Source organism: Cebus imitator, unplaced genomic scaffold, assembly GCF_001604975.1.
Source record: "Cebus imitator isolate Cc_AM_T3 unplaced genomic scaffold, Cebus_imitator-1.0 Scaffold207, whole genome shotgun sequence".
Classification (NCBI taxonomy): domain Eukaryota; kingdom Metazoa; phylum Chordata; class Mammalia; order Primates; family Cebidae; genus Cebus; species Cebus imitator.
The window spans coordinates 215,897-234,710 of NW_016107522.1; the positions used below are offsets into that span (position 1 = coordinate 215,897).

The 18,814-nt window shown below is 39.6% G+C and overlaps 1 pseudogene; it reads left to right on the forward strand.

Moving 5' to 3' along the window:
* LOC108317778 overlaps nucleotides 1-16,298 on the forward strand; it is a 21,400-nt pseudogene extending 5,102 nt beyond the window's left edge.
* The last annotated feature ends 2,516 nt before the right edge of the window (nucleotides 16,299-18,814 follow it).

Consider the following 18,814-nt stretch of genomic DNA (forward strand, 5'->3'; position numbering starts at 1 on the left):
GAATTCCTGACCTTAAATGATCCACCCACCTTGGCCTCCTAATGTGCTGAGATTACAGGCATGAGTCACTGTGCCCAGCCTAAAATTACAAAGATATTTTTCAGACTGTTTAGAAAATGAATAGTTTTAGCTTCTCTACTTAAGTCTGTAATCCCCATTAATTTTTGAGTGTAATATAAAGTGAGTGCTAATGCTCATTCCTTTTCTATACAGATATACAGCTTCTAGTATGATTTACTGAAAAGGCATTATTTCCCCCATTGATTTGTCTTAGCACCTTTTCAATATATAGGCTTATTATACTTTTTCATTGATCTATGTGTTTATTTTTCACCAATATCATACTATATAAATTATAGTAACTTTATAACAATTTTTGAAGTCAGGTAGTTTAAGGCCTCTCATCTTTTGATTTTCTAGGCTTTAATATTCCAAGTCACTTGCATTTACATTATGCTTTAGAATTAGCATGTTAATTCCTACTAAAAGGAAGCATGCTGGCATTTTTATTAGGATTGCATCAAATCTATAGAGAACAGAAATCTTAATATCGAGTCATTTAACTTATAAACATGACATAGCTCCCCATTTTTAAGGTCCTTAATTTCTTTCAGTAATGTTACATAGCTTTCAGTGAGGCAGTCTTGTTACTTTATTAATTTCTAATTATTCACATTTTATGTTTTGAGTACAAAAATTACACATCAGACTCCTTAAATTATTTCAAATGTTATAGAAATAACATTAAAACAAAAATTTCCTCTTTAATAGTGATTCCTAGAGGTTATCACTATTTTAATTTTGATATACATATAGACAAAGTTTTATATATTACTTCTTCTTTTTTCCTTTTATTATATGGTTGGATCTCAAGTGCAGAAGGTTGAGTTCATTATATTTATGAGTTCATGGCACCTTATCCTCATTAATCTGTGTAAGATCTCTCTCATATTAATGTATTTATAACATTTCTTTCCTATCTGTTTCTACTACCATTCTCCCTAAAGAAAACAATTATTATAAGTTTTATGGGTAACTTTTTATGGGCTCTTAATTTCTATTAGTATTGTTGTTTTAGGATATTTTATTCTATAAAATAGCATTACATTATAATCTTATTCAGTTTCTTTTTTTTTAACTCACCACACTACTTTTAAGAATTATCATGTTACAATGTCTACATCTAGCTCACTTTTTTTTTAACAATTGCACTTTTTTTGATGGGGTACATCTTCAGTCTTTGTGTATCCACTCTCCCGTTGATGGACATCTGGGTTGCTTCTAATTTCCCATTAGCATAAATTATGCCAAACAAGTGTTTTTATGGACCTGTATAAGGATTTATTTAGGATATATATCTGGAAGCAAAATTGCTCAGGTCCAATGCATGAGTGTTGGGGTCACCACCTATGGGGATCTGTCCTGCAGACCCTGACTCAGTGATAGATGAATTAATTCACTCATACACAGAATATAGCGAATGAGTGGGCTAGGTTTCCATGACCACTTACAGGCTCCCTGAAGAGTGCTGTAAAGAGATAGCAGCTGTTGGCCCCCACACACTGGCCTCTCTGGCCTTTATTCAGCACATATTAAATGACAAAAGTGTTGGGTCAACACCTCTAGAGGTTGAAGACTAAAGGACAGGTTCTGATGCCCAAAGCAAACACCATTAGTGGGCAATATCCCTGGTCGTCTTCTCCCCAAAAGCCATCTGGAATGATCAAAGGTTAATTTTAGAACCACATGAGTAAACAAGTTAGTTAGGTAAACTCCCCACATTCCTTTGTTTCTACTCTAACTTATTTAACTAAGGGGACAAGGCTGCCTTCAGCCAAGAACTATAGAAAAAAATCCTTAGGACTTCCAAAAGGGTTTGTGTATATTCTCTATCACTAAAATTTCTCCTACCAGCCTGACTGAATATCCACATAGGAGAGTCTTAATTTGAATTTTTATACCCACAATGTACTCCAGAATGCTTCCACAAGGCTACACTCCTACCAGTGGGGCAGATGTGTTCCTGTCATTTCCTCAGCTGTCCCAATTCTTGGCATTACCTTACTTTGTAATACTTACTACTCAAATATAATATAAAATTACCTCACTTTTAAATTTTGGACAAATTTTAAACCTATAAAAAATTTATAAAAATATACAAAGACTTCTTTTTTATCCCTTGTTTCCCCTAATGTTACAGTCTTACACAACCATAACACTTCTCTCTTTATAAAATAGCCTACATAGCTTGAGGTGGTTTCTTTTCATATGCTTTTAGCTTTTTGGAACACTTTTTGTGCATATCCCTAGATCTACTTTCTTATGCATATGCTAATGTATAATAAAACTATAATAATAACAATGATATTTAATAAATGCTACTTATGCCAAGGATTATTCTAGGCTTCAAGGGCATTATTTTGTTCAACACTCACAATAAATCCTGTGAGCCAGATAATACTGATATTCCTATTTTAAAGATAAGGAAATTAAGACACCGGTCACTAATCAACTTATCTGCAGTCACTAGCAAATTACTAGCTAGCCTGGGAGTCAAACTCAAGGCAGTTTGACCCCAAAGTTTCCATTTTTTACCACTATGGTATTTTAAAGAAAAATTGGATATTATTTTATAAATATAGTTTTGCTTTTTCTTCAGCTGCAAAAGACCTAAGGCATCTAACATATCAAAATATATTAGTCAATCATTATGCAGAAAGGGTTAAGTTTTCAGGTCTGTGTTGCATAACCCTGCATACTCCCAAGAAAGGCCTATATTCAGGACTGGCCCTTGGCAGGCTCCTCAGGGAGGAGCTCTAAGCTCTTGGAATATCCTGCCTAATAAAATTTTTTAAAATATAATTTGTTTTCTTGGGTCACACAATATAAATTTGATCAGATAGATTATACTAACCAGGTGATTTATGGTCTGTTTTTGCTCTGGTAGGCTGGAGTCTGAGTAGCTGAGGTCAGTCACACAGGTGCCATAGGCATACATGACTGATCCCCCATAAAAACCCTCTACAGCAAACTTGAGTGAACTTCCTGGTTGACATTATTCTGCATGTGTTATCGTATAATGAATGGCACAATTAAGCACATCAATGTAACTCACTGGACGAGAACACCTGGAAGCCTATTCCTGGTTTCTCCTAGACTCCCTTCACTTTTTCCCTTTGTTCATTTTTAATATAACTTTTCAGTACTAACAATGGACACAGATATGCACAAACACACACATTATGCCATGTCTTATATCCCCCTTGTGTTGACATTCTATGAGCTATGTTATCACATCAACACATGTGTTAAAATTGTCCTATTACCCATGCCTTTCAATGCTGTCCTTAGTGTTAAATTACAGCCGCTTTCTATTTGGATTTGTAAATGGAAAGGAATATATTAGTAAAACACAACCAGAGTAGTGCCGTGAATATGCATGTATTTACAGAGAGAGAGGAAAAGAAAAGGAAAGGAATGGATGGAAAGAAAAGAAAGAAAAGGAAAGAAATAAATGAAAGAAAAGAAAATGAAAGAATAAGGAAAGGGAAAGAATTCCAGCCTTTCCGTAAAGAAGCATGATACAATTTGAGACCAGAAGTCATAGCATTATAAACAGAATCCCCACTTTTGTAACTCTTTCTGTTTTATTTTTATCCTCAGGAAGATTACAAAAAACCATGCAACTGAAACCCATACTTCATAATAATGGTTGAAACAACAACCATTAATAGTTCATAACATTTGAGTCCAATAACTTTTAAAGGCATACTTCTTTCTGAGTGTATTTTATTTCTTTATGCACAGCTCTAGCCTCCTTTTCCCACTTTCCTATTTCTAAAAGGTATCCACTCTAAATTCATCAAAAGATCATATTTTTCCCCTTCACATCTAAAGCTTCTCAATATAATGTGAAATTATTCTTCGAAGTAGTTTTAGCAATTTATACCCTTACCAACCTTGTACACAAGCTCTCAGAGCTTTACATACTTACCCAATGAGGTACCACTCTAATGATACTAACGTACATAGCACACTCTACTTTTAATTTGCTTTATCTACTTTATTAGACATTTTTGTTTACGTATTTACTAGGCATTTGGATTTGTTTGCAGACTTTTGCTTATTTTCATTTGGGTGAATTTTTCTGATTTTTAAGGGAATTATGCGTCTCTTTAGAATATTAAACTGTGTCACTTACTGGAAGCGGCAGATGCCTCCTTCCCTTCGTAGCCTGATTTTTCACTCATTCTGTGGTTTCCTTTCATGCTCTAATTTTAATTGTGGAATTATTAAAATAAGTCTTTCTCTTTATGCTAAAGTCTTTTTTAGTTCTTTTGTTAAGGAATGTTTTCCATTTTCAAGGACATAAATATAATCACTTTATAGGTACTTTAAAAAGTTTTAAAGATTTGACTTAAATATTTCAATCTTTAATTCACTTGAAACTCACTTTTAGATATACTCATAGTGAGAAATAATTTAATCTATTTATTTTTCCTTTCTTAATGTGGAAAACCAATTGCCCCAGTGCCATTTACTGACTTGTAATATGTGTGTGTGTGTATACACACACATACATATGCATATATACACGCATATATCTATATGTACATGCATACACATATATATGCATATATACATATACGTATATATGCAGATCTCTTGGGTGTTCTTTCTGTCCACTCATCTGTCTGTTCCTGTGTTAACACTATACTATCTTATTTCCTATACATTATAAATCTTGCTATTAGAACAAATCTCTGAATTTTGTTCCTGTTTTTTCACTTTTTTTGGTTATCTTGCACTTTCTCCCTTTGCATAAATAAGAGAATCAGTGCAATAATTTTTTTTATAATTTAAAAGTATATTTTAATTAAAATGTCATTGGCTCTATATGTCAGCAAAAAAATAAAGTTACTAAAGATAGTTCCTCAACCATTATCAAAGTAAATGTCCATATTTATTTAGACCTTCTCTAATGTATTTCAGTAAAGTTTTATAATATTCTGTATAAAGATTTTCTATGTTCTATTAGATTTATATCTGGACATTGTTATTTTGGTAGTTATCAAAATTATATTTTCCAAACTACATTTTACTCTTTGTTGCTGGTATATAGAAATAAATTTGATACCTGGGCCAAGGGATTTGCTAAATTATCTCATTTTTCTAATGTTTTATCTGCAGATTCTTAGGGATTTTTTAAGTAGGCAAATATAGCTCCTATAATTAAGGAAAGTTTTAAAATTTCCATTCCAGTTTCTATAAATTTTCTTTATCTTAATGCACCAGCTAAAACAATCAACAGTGTGGGATGAGAGTGATAACAGGTGGCAGTCCTGTCTTGTTCTCACCGAGTACATGTTTTGACCTAGGTTTCAGGTGGACAACTGTTTCACTTGTCTATTTTTGTATAAGGAGACACCCCAAAACAGTGACTCCAAACAAAACTGTTTAACTTATTTATTTTAGCAGAGCTTTGTTAGAGGCAGCTTTCCTCTGTTCCAATAAAATTAGTATTAGGTTTTGCCTAAGAATCCAGGTAGAGCTGTTGGCTGGTCCTCCATAGGGTTCTTCTCCATATGACCTTTCTACATGGCTAGGTTGGGCTTCTCACAGAATGGTGGCTAGGTTCTAAGGATAATCTGAAGAACAGGTGTTTCAAGAACATCAGCCACATGTGCAAGCACTTATCAAGGCTCTGCTTAAATCTGTCACATTGGTCAAACTTATCAAATGGCCAACTGTGGAGTAAGTCATTGTGAAACAAATATGAGTATTGGGGGCATGGTTCATTGAGCCCATTAAGGTACTAATCTACCCCAGGAGGCTTTATTAAATTGAAGAAGTCCCTTCTTATTTTAGGTCTGCTAAACTTTTCATCATAAATATATGTGGACTTGTTTGTTTCCTATATCTATTAATACCATCATACAGTTTTAATTCTTTCATTCATCATTTATTCAGGTGAATTTACTGGAACTCCAACTGAAAATCCACAAGTGACGAATTAGACAAAGTTTCCATATTCCTGAAGGACAATCTATAGTGGTAGAGAAACCACTAACAAATAACCATGTAAGTATGAACCAGGTTAGATGGTGACACACATTACAGACGTAAAGAAAGCAGTTAAGTGACATAGTGCAGGAAACAAATTATTTTACATTGTAAAGTTTTCACTAATAGCACCATATGTAAAAGTGAAGCTCAAACACAACTTAATTTACTAAAGGCTCCTGGGCCAACAGCTCTTGATGGAGTAACATGGTATCACCTTGGGGTTTTGATTTACATTTCCCTGATTATTTAGTGATGTTGAGCATGTTTCCATATGCTTGTCAGCCATTTGTATATCTTCTTTTGAGACCTGTCTATTCATGTCCTCAGCCCACATTTTGACGAGATTGTTTGTCTTTTTTTTGCTGATTTGTTTGGGTTCTTTGTAGATTCTGGATATTAGTCCTTCGTCAGATGTATAGATTGTGAAGATTTTCTCCCACTCTGTAGGTTGTCTGTTAACTCTGCTGATTATTTCTTTTGCTGTGCAGAAGATTTTTAGCCCCATCTATTTATCTTTGTTTTTGTTGCATCTGCTTTTGGGTTCTTGGTCATGAAATCTTTGCCTAAGCCAATGTCTCGAAGGGTTTTTCCAATGTCATCTTCTAGAGTTTTTGTGGTTTCAGGTCTTAAATTTAAGTGTTTGGTTCATTTTGAATTGATTTTTGTGTAAGGTGGGAGATGAGGATCCAGTTTCATTCTTCTACATGTGACTAGCCAATTATCCCAGCACCATTTGTTGAATAGGGTGTCCTTTCCCCACTTCATGCTTTTGTTCACTTTGTCGAAGATCAGTTGGTTGTTAAGTATTTGGTTTTATTTTTGGGTTCTTTATTCTGTTCCATTGGTCTATGTGCCTGTTTTTATACCAGTACTGTGCTGTTTTGGTGACTATGGCCTTATTGTATGGTTTGAAGTTGGTTAATGTGATGCTTCCAGATATGTTCTTTTTGCTTGGTCTTGCTTTGGCTATGTGGGCTCTTTTTTGGTTCCATATCAATTTGAGAATTGTTTTTCTAATTCTGTGAAGAATGAAGGTGGTATTTTAATGAAAACTGCATTAAATTTGTAGATCGCTTTTGGCAGTGTAGTCATTTTCAAAATATTGATTCTACCCATCCATGAGCATAGGATGTGTTTCCATTTATTTGTGTTGTCCATGATTTCTTTGTAATAAAATTTTAAATAAAACACTAATGGACATAATATGTAGCATCATTAAGTGTCTATTTTTGAGTCACTCTTCTGAGCACTTTACAGAATTATTTAATCAATATGCTCATTTTACAGGTGCAGAAAGATTAAGCAACGAAAGTCACCTCACAAAGAGTAACTGGTAGCACTAGAATTCAACCCAAGCAATCTGACTGTAGTAGTACATATATATGATACAGTATGCCTTCTATTCTTAAGTCTAAAAATTAACAAATGATAAATTCCTCATGTTGGCTAGACTGAGGGAGAACAATACTGAAAGCAATATAATATATTACAATACTTTTATAAAGGAATTTATCAATATTTGAATGCATACAGTTTTAGAAATAAACTGGATAATCTTATATTCTTTTAAGGAAAAAATCGACTGCAGAAAATGCAATGTTTATGAAGATAATTATGCTAACACTATTTGTTATGTTATTCATAATTAATAAAAAATATTAACAGAGCTATTTAACCTGTTTTGGTGAATGTGATAATGATCACACCACAGAAAACATTGACTAATGCTATTTATAATAATGAAAAACTGGAAAAGTGACTGGTATACAATAGGCAATCAATCAATATTTATTAAATAAAATTTTTCTGCAAATTGTGAATTGTTATTTGAGCAGAATGCTACGTAACCTTAAAAAATAATGTATATCCATATAGCTTCAGAGGAATTTTTGTAACACAAAGAAGTTTGTAATTATATTATTACTAAAAATACTAAAATGTGTATACAAGATAGTGAGAGAACTCTGAAATATAAAACAACATTATTGGCTTACATATATTTCTAAGTACTTACAAAGTTGTTGCAAAAATTTTAATACACATTTTAATGGATTTAGCTATCGTATGAGATTTACAGGTATTGCTGCTAGGTTTGTTTTTGAATATTTCAGTAGATATTTCTGATTGTTAGAGATCATAATTTATGACCAAAATAGCTGTTCTAAATCTGATTTTGACACATAGGCTCAAATATCTATCATTAAAAAAATGTTAAATACTGACTTGTAGTTTTCCAGGAGGTCTGGCATTAGAGATTTATTTATTTTCTTAGTGGTTAAATGTTCCTGTTTCTTTTTTGGAACTATGTGATTTAGCAAGGGAAGTGATTCTCCAAGTTTGGCTCTCGGACGAGCAGCAGCAGCACGTGGGAGCTTGTGAGGCATTCAGATTCATAAGTGCCATTCCAGACCTGCTGAATCAGAATTGCTGAGTTTGAGGCGTAGGTCCTTGTGTTTTAACAAGATCTCCAGGCGATTCACATGTGTGCTAAAATTTGAGAACCAATGAGCTTAGGACAGCAAAACCCCACAACTTACTAAACTATTTCCCCTCTATATGAACATTTCAAGGGCGCCAAGTTTCCAGGTGCTAGAACAGAAAAATGAAATATTTTTATCATATAGTCCAGACTTCCATTATGAAAGATAAAAAAAAAAAAAGAAAGAAACAACCCTGAATTCTCAAGGGAAACATGTTTAAAAATATCTGTCTTCTTATAGGTGGCAAAGATTAGAAGTTGGTGATCAGCTTTGTTAGCTACCCACACACTAAAAACAGGTGTGGTAAATTTTCCAGTCTTGGATAAGAAAAAGAGAACTTCTATAAAAACCTCTGAGATAACCTTAAGTTCTTTAGTAAAGCAACTGTAAAGCACTTCTTTAAATAATACTTGGATGGATATACATTTACTGCAACTGTAGCTTTTGTCCCCATGTTCCTTTGTGCCTTTTACTAATACTAACAGATTTCAGATGTCAGGCAGTGATACAAAGTACAAAGGCCAAGGCTTTGACACTCAGGTTTCAATTTCGTTATTTAAGTACTCTGCGCCTTATTGTTTTCCTATAAAAATAAGGATTAAAATGCTTAACTCCTGTAATATAAAATTACCTATCTGGATTAAATTAGATCTCTTTTATGGCGGAATCAAACATGATGTTTGTCACAGAAGATGAATGTTCAAAATTGTTTAGTTTTTTTTCTTTTTAACTTCCCAGTCTGTTGATAATTACTTGGGCAAATTTGGAAGATTAAAACATTTAATACATATCAAAATTAAGTATAGACAATAGAGCTGTTTATCATTTGATCATTTCAAGAAAAAACGGGACAAAAAACCTCTCAAGACATAGAAAGATCATGTTGGAAGTATATCTTTGCTTTCTAGTTCTTCTTGCTTTCTATCATGTGGTATGAAGTTTTGAGGGAAATGGAAAATTGGGAAAATTATAGATATAATTTGTGATTGATACTCATAGTCTAAGAAAAAGAGTCTTTCAAATCTGGCAACCAAAAGCAAAGTTTAAAACTCTAATATAATTTTTACATTTTTATTGTAAATTTAAAACCAGTAACCCCTGCTAGACAGGATGTAGAAATGGGAAGCTCAGAAGCCAAGTTCATTCTTCACTAAAGAGAAGAAGTAAGCTGGAATAAGTGTGGTCTCTTATTAGGTAAGATTGACATGAGACAGAAGAAAAACGAATGAGAGAGGCTACTGAATTGACTAACAAAAGTCTGTCTCAGACTGATAAAGAGGGGTGGGTATTGACCTCATAAGGTTCTCTTAGATATAATTTCTCTTTCTCTCCCTCTCTCTCTTCCTCTCTCATTCCCTCTCTCCTCTAGATCTCTTCTCTCTCTTCTCCTACCCTCCCCTGCTCCTCTCTATTGAGATTAACAAAAATAAAGATTGTACCATCTTTTCTAAACCTTATAAACTCAGCTGACTCAGGTCCATGTATGTGTACACACAACATAACACACCACAACAAAAACAGAGCCCGCTGGAACGTTTGCCAGTTAACAGAAAGCCAAGTTCCCTTTCTCCAGTGTCTCCAAAATTTTGAGTTCCCACTGTTTGCTTCTCAGTGGAACTGGTCCCTTCTGGCTAGGGACATTGGAATTCCCTACCATTTTTACAAAACGTAAAAATTTTTTTCCTTTGTTTTGTTTAAAAAAAAGGGAACAGTGACCCCACTCAGGCACCCCAACCCCCACAACCAGGGTTTAAAATACAGTAGCTTGTAAAAAGGGAACAGTGACCCCACCCAGGCACTAACCCCCACAGCCAGTGGTTAAAATATAGTAGCTTGTATCTTAATAACCAAGACCTACCCCTTCCCTTGCCCTCCCCAGCATTGTCTACTGAAGAATTTAAATACACTTCTGTTGGAATCTGTCAGCTGTGGAGGTGAGGGACTGTGTTAAGGAAAGAAAAAACTTCGTCCACAAGGGGCGTGGTTTCAAAGGCAGGCGTATCCCCGCGCCATGCCTCCATCCATGCCCCCATCCGGGAATGTAAAGTTCTTTGTCTAGGTTTCCCACGCATGAGCTAGGTAGAAATTCCAGGTGAGCTTCTTTTTTTTTTTTTTTGAGACGAAGTTTCGCTCTTGTTACCCAGGCTGGAGTGCAATGGCGCGATCTCGGCTCACCGCAACCTCCGCCTCCTGGGTTCAGGCAATTCTCCTGCCTCAGCCTTCTGAGTAGCTGGGATTACAGACACGCGCCACCATGCCCAGCTAATTTTTTGTATTTTTAGTAGAGACGGGGTTTCACCATGTTGACCAGGATGGTCTCGATCTCTTGACCTCGTGATCCACCCACCTCGGCCTCCCAGAGTGCTGGGATTATACCATGTGAGCTTCTTTGTTCAAAAAGCCGAGAGCTCTGGAGGAGGGGGCTCTATTGTGGGCCCAAGCAACCAATCCCAGATCAGAGTCAAAGATCAATTACTCCAGAGGAAGTTTGAAAGAACTCCTCTCATTGGATAAAAGCGTGAATGGGGTGGGAATAATTCCAAAGTTCAAACTCCACTGGCTCCTTACCCGTGCGGACTCCTTCTTCGGATCCCCTCCACCACAGCGTGGGAGCGGTCTCTCCTTCCCTCTCTTTCTGTCTCTGCCTAACAAATCGCTCTCTGCAAACTCTTTATCTAATAAATCGCTGTCTGCTAAACTCTTTGGGTCCACGATATTTATTCCAATGGTAAGCTCACCGCCTCCTGGGCCCCTTCCTCCATTCTTGGGGTAAGAGAGGCCAAGAACCTGGGCACATCGGGGAAAACATCAGAATGTGGAGGGAGCTGAGTGCACCCCCCCTTCCCGATAGGGGAACTGGGAGCGTCTTTGGGACGCCACTGCTGCTGCTCCCATCTCCCGGCTACCGAGGGGCAGAGCCCAGGTGCCAGGCTAGGTGTCCCTGACCTCATGAACTGTGACAACCATAGGACACTCAACTCTTTATCCCAAAGATGAGTTTTTAGATCAGAAAGGATAGTAGGTTTGAGAGTTAAAAAACAAAAAAAACAACTCTTTTTAAAGATGTGAAGTAGAACTACAAGCTCACCAAAGTCCACTAAAGTTTGCCAAAGAGCTGAGTTACATCAGCTCTCATGAGACCAATAATTTTTGCCGACAAAGGTATTTGGCAAGAAAATAATTCCATAATAGCACATTTAAAGATACCTAGAACATTGAAAACATTCTCAAATTAAGATAACTTAATTCACAAGAACTTATTTCATCTTTTTGTTACTAATCTAGGTCAGGAGTGTGGTAAAGGCAGTATCTGATAAGATCATGAGCTTTCGAAGAGTTTCTAAATTTTAAGTGCGGACACCCTCCCTTTGGGGGCAAAGTGCAGTTCCTCCCACCCCTATTTAACAGAAAAAAAAAAAATTAAACTAAGTCATCAGAATGAGATGTTTTGATTCCAACAATTTATGCTCAAGGCTTTATGCTGAGTTGTCTTGTTCTAACCAAGCATGAAAATATCGAACACAAAGCACGTGGCAAAGGAAAGATGTTCCCACCTCATTCTGAAAACAAATACTGATAACCAACCCCACCCTCATACCCTTTCAGGCCAACCCATCTTATGATACTGGGACCAACTTGAAAAAAATTATAGGTATATTTAGATTTCCCTCTCCCTTACTTCAGTGAAAGATCATTTCAGAATAACTTTATTCCATTCCTAAGGGAAAGGTAAAAAAGTTTCTAACCCAATGAACATATGGGGAGAGAAAACACATAGGCCCAGAGCGGGGAAGGTGTGTAGCAGTCCATAACCCACCACACAAAGATGCAACCAAAGGCTAAACCATGAGTTGGATGTTGTTTTAATATTAAAAATAGGAACTAGTTATCATCCAAATGAACCACTGGAAAAATATTACCATTACTTAAAAAAACACATTCCAATACTGGAAATAATCTGAAAACACTTTCCAGTAGTAACAATGCTCCTTTATTATAAGGGGCCAAAAAAGAAAAAAAGAAAAGACCAGGTTTTGAGCAAGTCCTTAGAGCACCTTTCCATTTCATAATTTCTAGCCAGGAATCAAGCACCAAAGCTGGACAGCTGCCTTTGTAAGACTGTGTCCAACAGTGGTCCCCCAGAGAGCTTAAGTGCCACTCCTCATTAGCGATCATGCTTCAGCAATACTTTCAATCTTAAGTCTGTGCTTTAAAAGGAGCCCACAGGCATGTGGCACCAGGCAGAACAGACTACGACCAGCGAAGAAGGCTGCACTTTTTTTTTTTTTTTTTTTTTGTGACGGAGGGGTTTTTTTTTTTTTTTCCTGGTTGGAGTGCAATGGCGCGATCTCGGCTCACCGCAACCTCCGCCTCCTGGGTTCAGGCAATTCTCCTGCCTCAGCCTCCTGAGTAGCTGGGATTACAGGCACGCGCCGCCATGCCCAGCTAATTTTTTTTTGAATTTTTAGTAGAGACGGGGTTTCACCATGTTGACCAGGATGGTCTCGATCTCTTGACCTCGTGATCCACCCGCCTCGGCCTCCCAAAGTGCTGGGATTACAGGCGTGAGCCACCGCGCCCGGCCTCGGAAGGCTGCACTTTTAATTGGTTGCTCACATGTTCTCTAGAGAGATATAGAATCACATTTATACTCTTTTCTGGCATTTATTCTATATTAATGGTCCCTCTTATCCTGCAAGAGGTGTGGGAGAAAGAGAGCTGCGTCAGTACAAGTACATTTTGGTCAAAAGTTGACACCATTTAAATTCCCTCTCCCAACCTTTCCTGGAAAAAAAAAAATTACTTCCTTAATTAAGGTTTGTATTTAGTGACCAACATTGACTGGACAGAATACATGTGACTTGGATTCCAAATACATGAGCTTGCTCTTTTTTGGGTTTGTATTATGCAGCTCTTGCTACAGCTGTTGAAAAGTTAGGGCTATGTGTGATCAGGAGACATCTGGAGGATTTTGATCTCCAGGGAATTATGGGTGAGTCACATATAGTTTTGCTTAGAAGTGAGCAAAAATTAGCTGGATGTGGTGGTGGATGCCTGTAATCCCAGCTACTTGGGAGGCTGATGCAGGAGAATCGCTTGAACCCAGGAGGCGGAGGTTGCAGTGAGCCAAGATCGCACCACTGCACTCCAGTCTGGGTGACACAGTGCCACCCTGTCAAAGTGTTGCCAAATAAAGCTCATTGTGTGCTAGTGCTAATGGTCATTTCTTGCTTGTAGTTTCTTTTTTCTTGGTCAGTCCCGAAATCCCCGTTTTTTGTTTTTTTGAGACAGAATCTCACTCTGTAGCCTAGGATAGAGTGTGTAAGGCATGATCTTGGCTCACTGCAACCTCTGTTCCCAGATTCATGCAATTCTCCTGCCTCAGCCTCTCGAGTAGCTGGGATTACAGGCACGTGCCATCACACTTAGCTAATTTTTGTACTTTTGGTAGAGACATGGTTTCACCATGTTGGCCAGGCTGGTCTTGAACTCCTGACCTCAAGTGATCCTCCTGCCTTGGCCACCCAAAGTGCTGGGATTACAGGCATGAGCCACTGCACCTGGTCAGCCCCAAAATCCCCTGGACTCACTACAAGTGGTGGTGAAGAAAGGGGAGGATTTTGGAAATGGTTAAGAAATTGATAGGGGGCCCGCCCAGCCAGTAGGACAATCAGTTGGCAAAAGGATCCTGGACAGTCTCAAGTGGGTGGGACTCAAAATTTGGAAGCCTTCCAGTCAGTCTGTGTAGCATTGCTGTGTGTTGTATGGCACTCTCTATATTTTTTTGGTTTCCCCCAGGTGCTCATTAGCTTGGGCAGGTGGTAGCACCAGTATTTGAATAAACCCACACTACTGGAACTGACCTTTGGGGCCGGAGATTTGTGGTTGCCCAGGAGGGAGGTCAGTCTTCCACTAGGCAGTTGCTGGACATTATAAGACATTTGGGCCTGAATAATGAAAGGGGAGGACGGCACGTCCCCGGATTGAGAGCAGGCTACCCCTGTGTCCCTAACAGTGTCCTGGTGATTTAGGGAACTCTAAGACAAGAGGACGCTCTTGTCCCTGGAGACTGCAGTGGCAGGTGAGTGAACTGGTAAAGCAGGGACATCTGGTCAAGGCTGGTCTCCTAAGCACAGCTGGAGCGATACCTCTGCTGCTGGGACCTGCTGTGCCCAACCCTTGTGCTGAGCCAGCTAAAGCATTACTTAGAGTGACTAAAGGCAAGGAAGGTCATATCCCTGCCTCTTCAAGGACTCTGAAGGTCCTACTGAACAGGTGCTCCAAATCACAAAACACAGACAAAGCTCTATTGCTTCTCACCAGGATGCCGCTAGACAGGAGGCAGGGGCTTGAACCCTCAGGGAAGAAGAGCTTGAGGGTGGGACCCTGCGGAAGAGGACTAGTGTCCTCTAGAGGAAAAGGCAGCGTAACACTACCCTGACAGTGATGAGTGGCAATCAATCGACCTCTGCTTTGCCGGTGAACACAGCAAAGTAATAAAAACTGAGAAGACATTTGGGTTGGTTCATTCTCAGCAAACTGACACAAGAACAGAAAATCAAACACCGCATGTTCTCACTCATAGGCGGGTGTTGAACAGTGAGAACACATGGACACAGAGAGGGGAGCACTACACACTGGGGTCTGTTGGGGGAAAATAGGGGAGGGAGGGACAGCGTGGGTGGGGAGTTGGGGAGAGATAGCATGGGGAGAAATGCCAGATATAGGTGATGGGGAGGAAGGCAGCAAATCACACTGCCATGTGTGTACCTATGCAACAATCTTGCATGTTCTTCACATGTACCCCAAAACCTAAAATGCAATTTAAAAAAAACTGAGAAAAAGGGAGGACCAAGAAGGAGGGGACAGCTCTTGCCTGGAGGAGAAAATGCCTTCTCCCTCACCCTGTGGCCCTGTCTCTCCTAACCCAGGAACCAAAGAAGAAGGGGCTGTCTGGCTGTCTAGTGTTCTGGTAGGGAGGGATCTCCACCTAAAAAGCTGAAATTCCGTGGCTAGCTGCCGCGGTGTGGGATGGAAAAATGGTGTCTCCTATATGTTCTCACTCATAAGTAGGAGTTGAACAATGAGAACACATGGACACGGGGAGGGAAACATCACACCCCAGGGCCTGTCAGGGGGTGAGGAGGGCTATGAGAGGGACAGCATTAGGAGAAATACCTAATGCAGATGATGGGGAGATGGGTGCAGCAAGCCACCATGGCACATGTGTACCTATGTAACAAAGCTGCACGTTCTGCACATACACCCCAGAACTTATAGAAAGAAAGAGAGAGAGAGAGGAAGGGAAGGGGAGGGGAGGGGAGTGGAGGGAAGGAGAGGGGAGGGGAGTGGGGGGAAGGGGAGGATGGTGTCCCTGCAAAAGCATCCTTCACAATTAGTGAGGAAGGTGGGAATGACCTCCAGAGAAGGATTTGTATCCTGGTCCACAGATACCTTGATGAGGATTTTTAAGGCTTGGAAGGCTGTTTACCTTACATTAGGCCCCTTAAGGGCTTGGGCAGACTGTCAATGGAAAATGTTAGTGGAGGCCAAAGATCTTGGTCAGCTGTGGATGTTGGAGTGGGCTTATCAGGCGACAGACTGAATGCAGCATGACGATGCGGCAAGCCTTGAGCAACTCAAGGGAGTCGTGACTCCATCTCGTTGTTTCTCAGGAGAGCGTTCGACAAAGTCCTCTTCAGGGGCAACGATGCTAATATTAAAGCAATTCAAGGGGCCACAGCTGCCTGAACTTACTGGAAACGCGAAGACAAACTCAGAGTGCTGCCCGTGGATTCTACAAACACCTCACCTGGCCTAAATCCAAATTACTATGAAAGGTAAGACTTCCCCTCTCCTAAGCCAGACAAGCTTCCTACAGTCAGGCATCTACATAAGTGTAAATCCTGCAGTGAACGAGAGAGGTTACACTGGATCCTAAGGAGGGGGCACTCAAGATTGGATGATCTCTAGCAAATTGGATTAACACTTCCAATACTTACTAGGGTTAGCTGACTATTCTCAGCAAGTGTCTCCTCTGGAAACAGCCCTTCCTTCTTATCTGGCCCTTTCCCCCATTCGGATCCAGGGTTCATGAAAAACAGACCCTTCTGGTAGACAATTGCCCTTTTACTTTTCTCCACGTTAATAGTAATCTGGACTCCAAAAACATAAACAACACCAGGTGAGCAAATCTCAAATTCCAGGAAACGCTCATGCTTTAAAGGGCCCTGTGGACTTCGCACCCCGGCTTGAACTAAGTCAGTGTGATAGGCTGTAATCCTTCCAAGGGGAATGGTTTGGGGGGATGAATTAAAGGGATAATGACTCACTTAACTGTGAGTACTGGCCTGGTTTTGCTACAGCATGCATCTCATTCTTGGAATGGGTCTCCTCAGTCGCTGTGTAACTCACGGAACAAGCCCAGGTCTTCCTATTGGTGGGTGCCGGGGATGAACCTTCCCCTCAGGGTGCAGGTGGTAAACATGTTACCTTACCAGCTGAGGTGGGGCATGGGCGGATTACGGCCTGACACAACTGACTTAGTTCAAGCAGGAGGGCGAAGTCCACAGGCTCACCCACACCCCTTCCTCAGAGAGCTGGTTTCATACCTTTGTAATATGGTTAGATTCTTTTGTCACAGTCTGCATTTCATCCTAGGATCTCCTAACTCCCTAAATGAATTTCGTTTTTTTTTGAGACAGGTTCTGGCAGCCTTGAATTCCTGGGCTTAGGTGATACTCCCACCTCAGCTTCCCAAGTAGCTGGAACCACAGGCACGTGCCACCATGCCCAGCTAATTTTTACAATTTTTTTTTTCTTTGTAGAGATCAAGCTTCCCCAGTCTGGTCTCGAACTCCTAACCTCAAGCCTCCTGCCTTGGCCTCCAAAAGTGCTGCGATTACAGGCACGAGCAACTGCATCCAGCTAAACCACCTCTCTTCTTGCAACACTGTTTCCTTGTGAGCTCATTAAGGTGCTAGTTTCCAGATTCCACAGGAAGATGGATTACAGAGCAATAGGACAAGCTGGGTTCACCCTGGAACATGACCCGTGGTGACAGCCTCTATAACAATGACACAGATGGGCACTGCCATGGGAAGACGGAGGTTCCAAGGAACTGCTACCAGCCGCAGGGCTGACAGCAACATATCTGACATATGTTCATTGTTCATCTGTTCATATACTCATTCTTGCATGAGTTTACTGGACACCTGCTCTGAGCGGGCACTGAGTGGCACAAAAACTCCTAGAACCGTCTAATCAGAGAAAAGACGCACACAGAAAGAGAAATTATACTACACTGCAATCACGGAAACTCATTCAACAAAACTTTACGGAATACTTACTATTTGTCCAGATATTGTTATTGATGCTGGAAAAAGAGTAAAGGACATCATCTTGCTCTCAGGGAGCTCACAGTCTAATGGAGAGAGAGACATGTGAACAACTACAACTTCTTTGCTATAAAAACACGAAATTGGAGACATATTCAAAGTGGTGCAGGGGAGGGAGCACAGTGAGACTTCCTGGGGTCATCCAGAAGGGTTTCTCGGCAGGTCAGTTGCGACTGCCCCACATGGCAGAAACTTACAGCAAGAGAAGATCTTTCACAGCGTTCCCTGTGCATCAGTCAGGCATATGTATGGCATATGTATCACATGCAAATGATTTGAAGTAGAACGTAGACCAATCTCTAATTTTTTACTTATGCATCTAAATGTGCCTTACAAAGAATATAATGAGGATATGATTGCTCAGAGTGAGGCTAAACGAGTTTTAAAAACTGATTTGAATCACAAATAGTACATAGATGCAGAGAACATCTTAAAGGTGGCTTGGCAATGACTGGATTTTGGTAAGCACCGATGTATGCATCTTATTTTAGTGAGATGAGAAGTGGGAGTTAGTGAGGTAAGGAAGGGGAAGAACGGTAGACACAGGAACACCAACTCAAGGCACACAGGTGAGAGAGCACGAGCTGCCAGAGAACAGACAGTGAGGAAGCGCGGTGGGCTGCGGGGCACACGGAGGGCTGAGGAGTGTGCGGGAGCAGAACCCCTGCTTCTCTGTTCCACTGCATGTGTAAACTTCTCAGATCAGTTCCCGTGATCATGTCTCTCCAGGAAGCTTCTCAAAAATGGCACATACCATGTTACCCTCCTTTATGTCAAGCTTGTCCAACCCGTGGCTGACGACGGTTTTGAATGCGGCCCAACACAAATTCATAAACTTTTGTAAAATATTATGTGGGTTTTTTTGTTTTT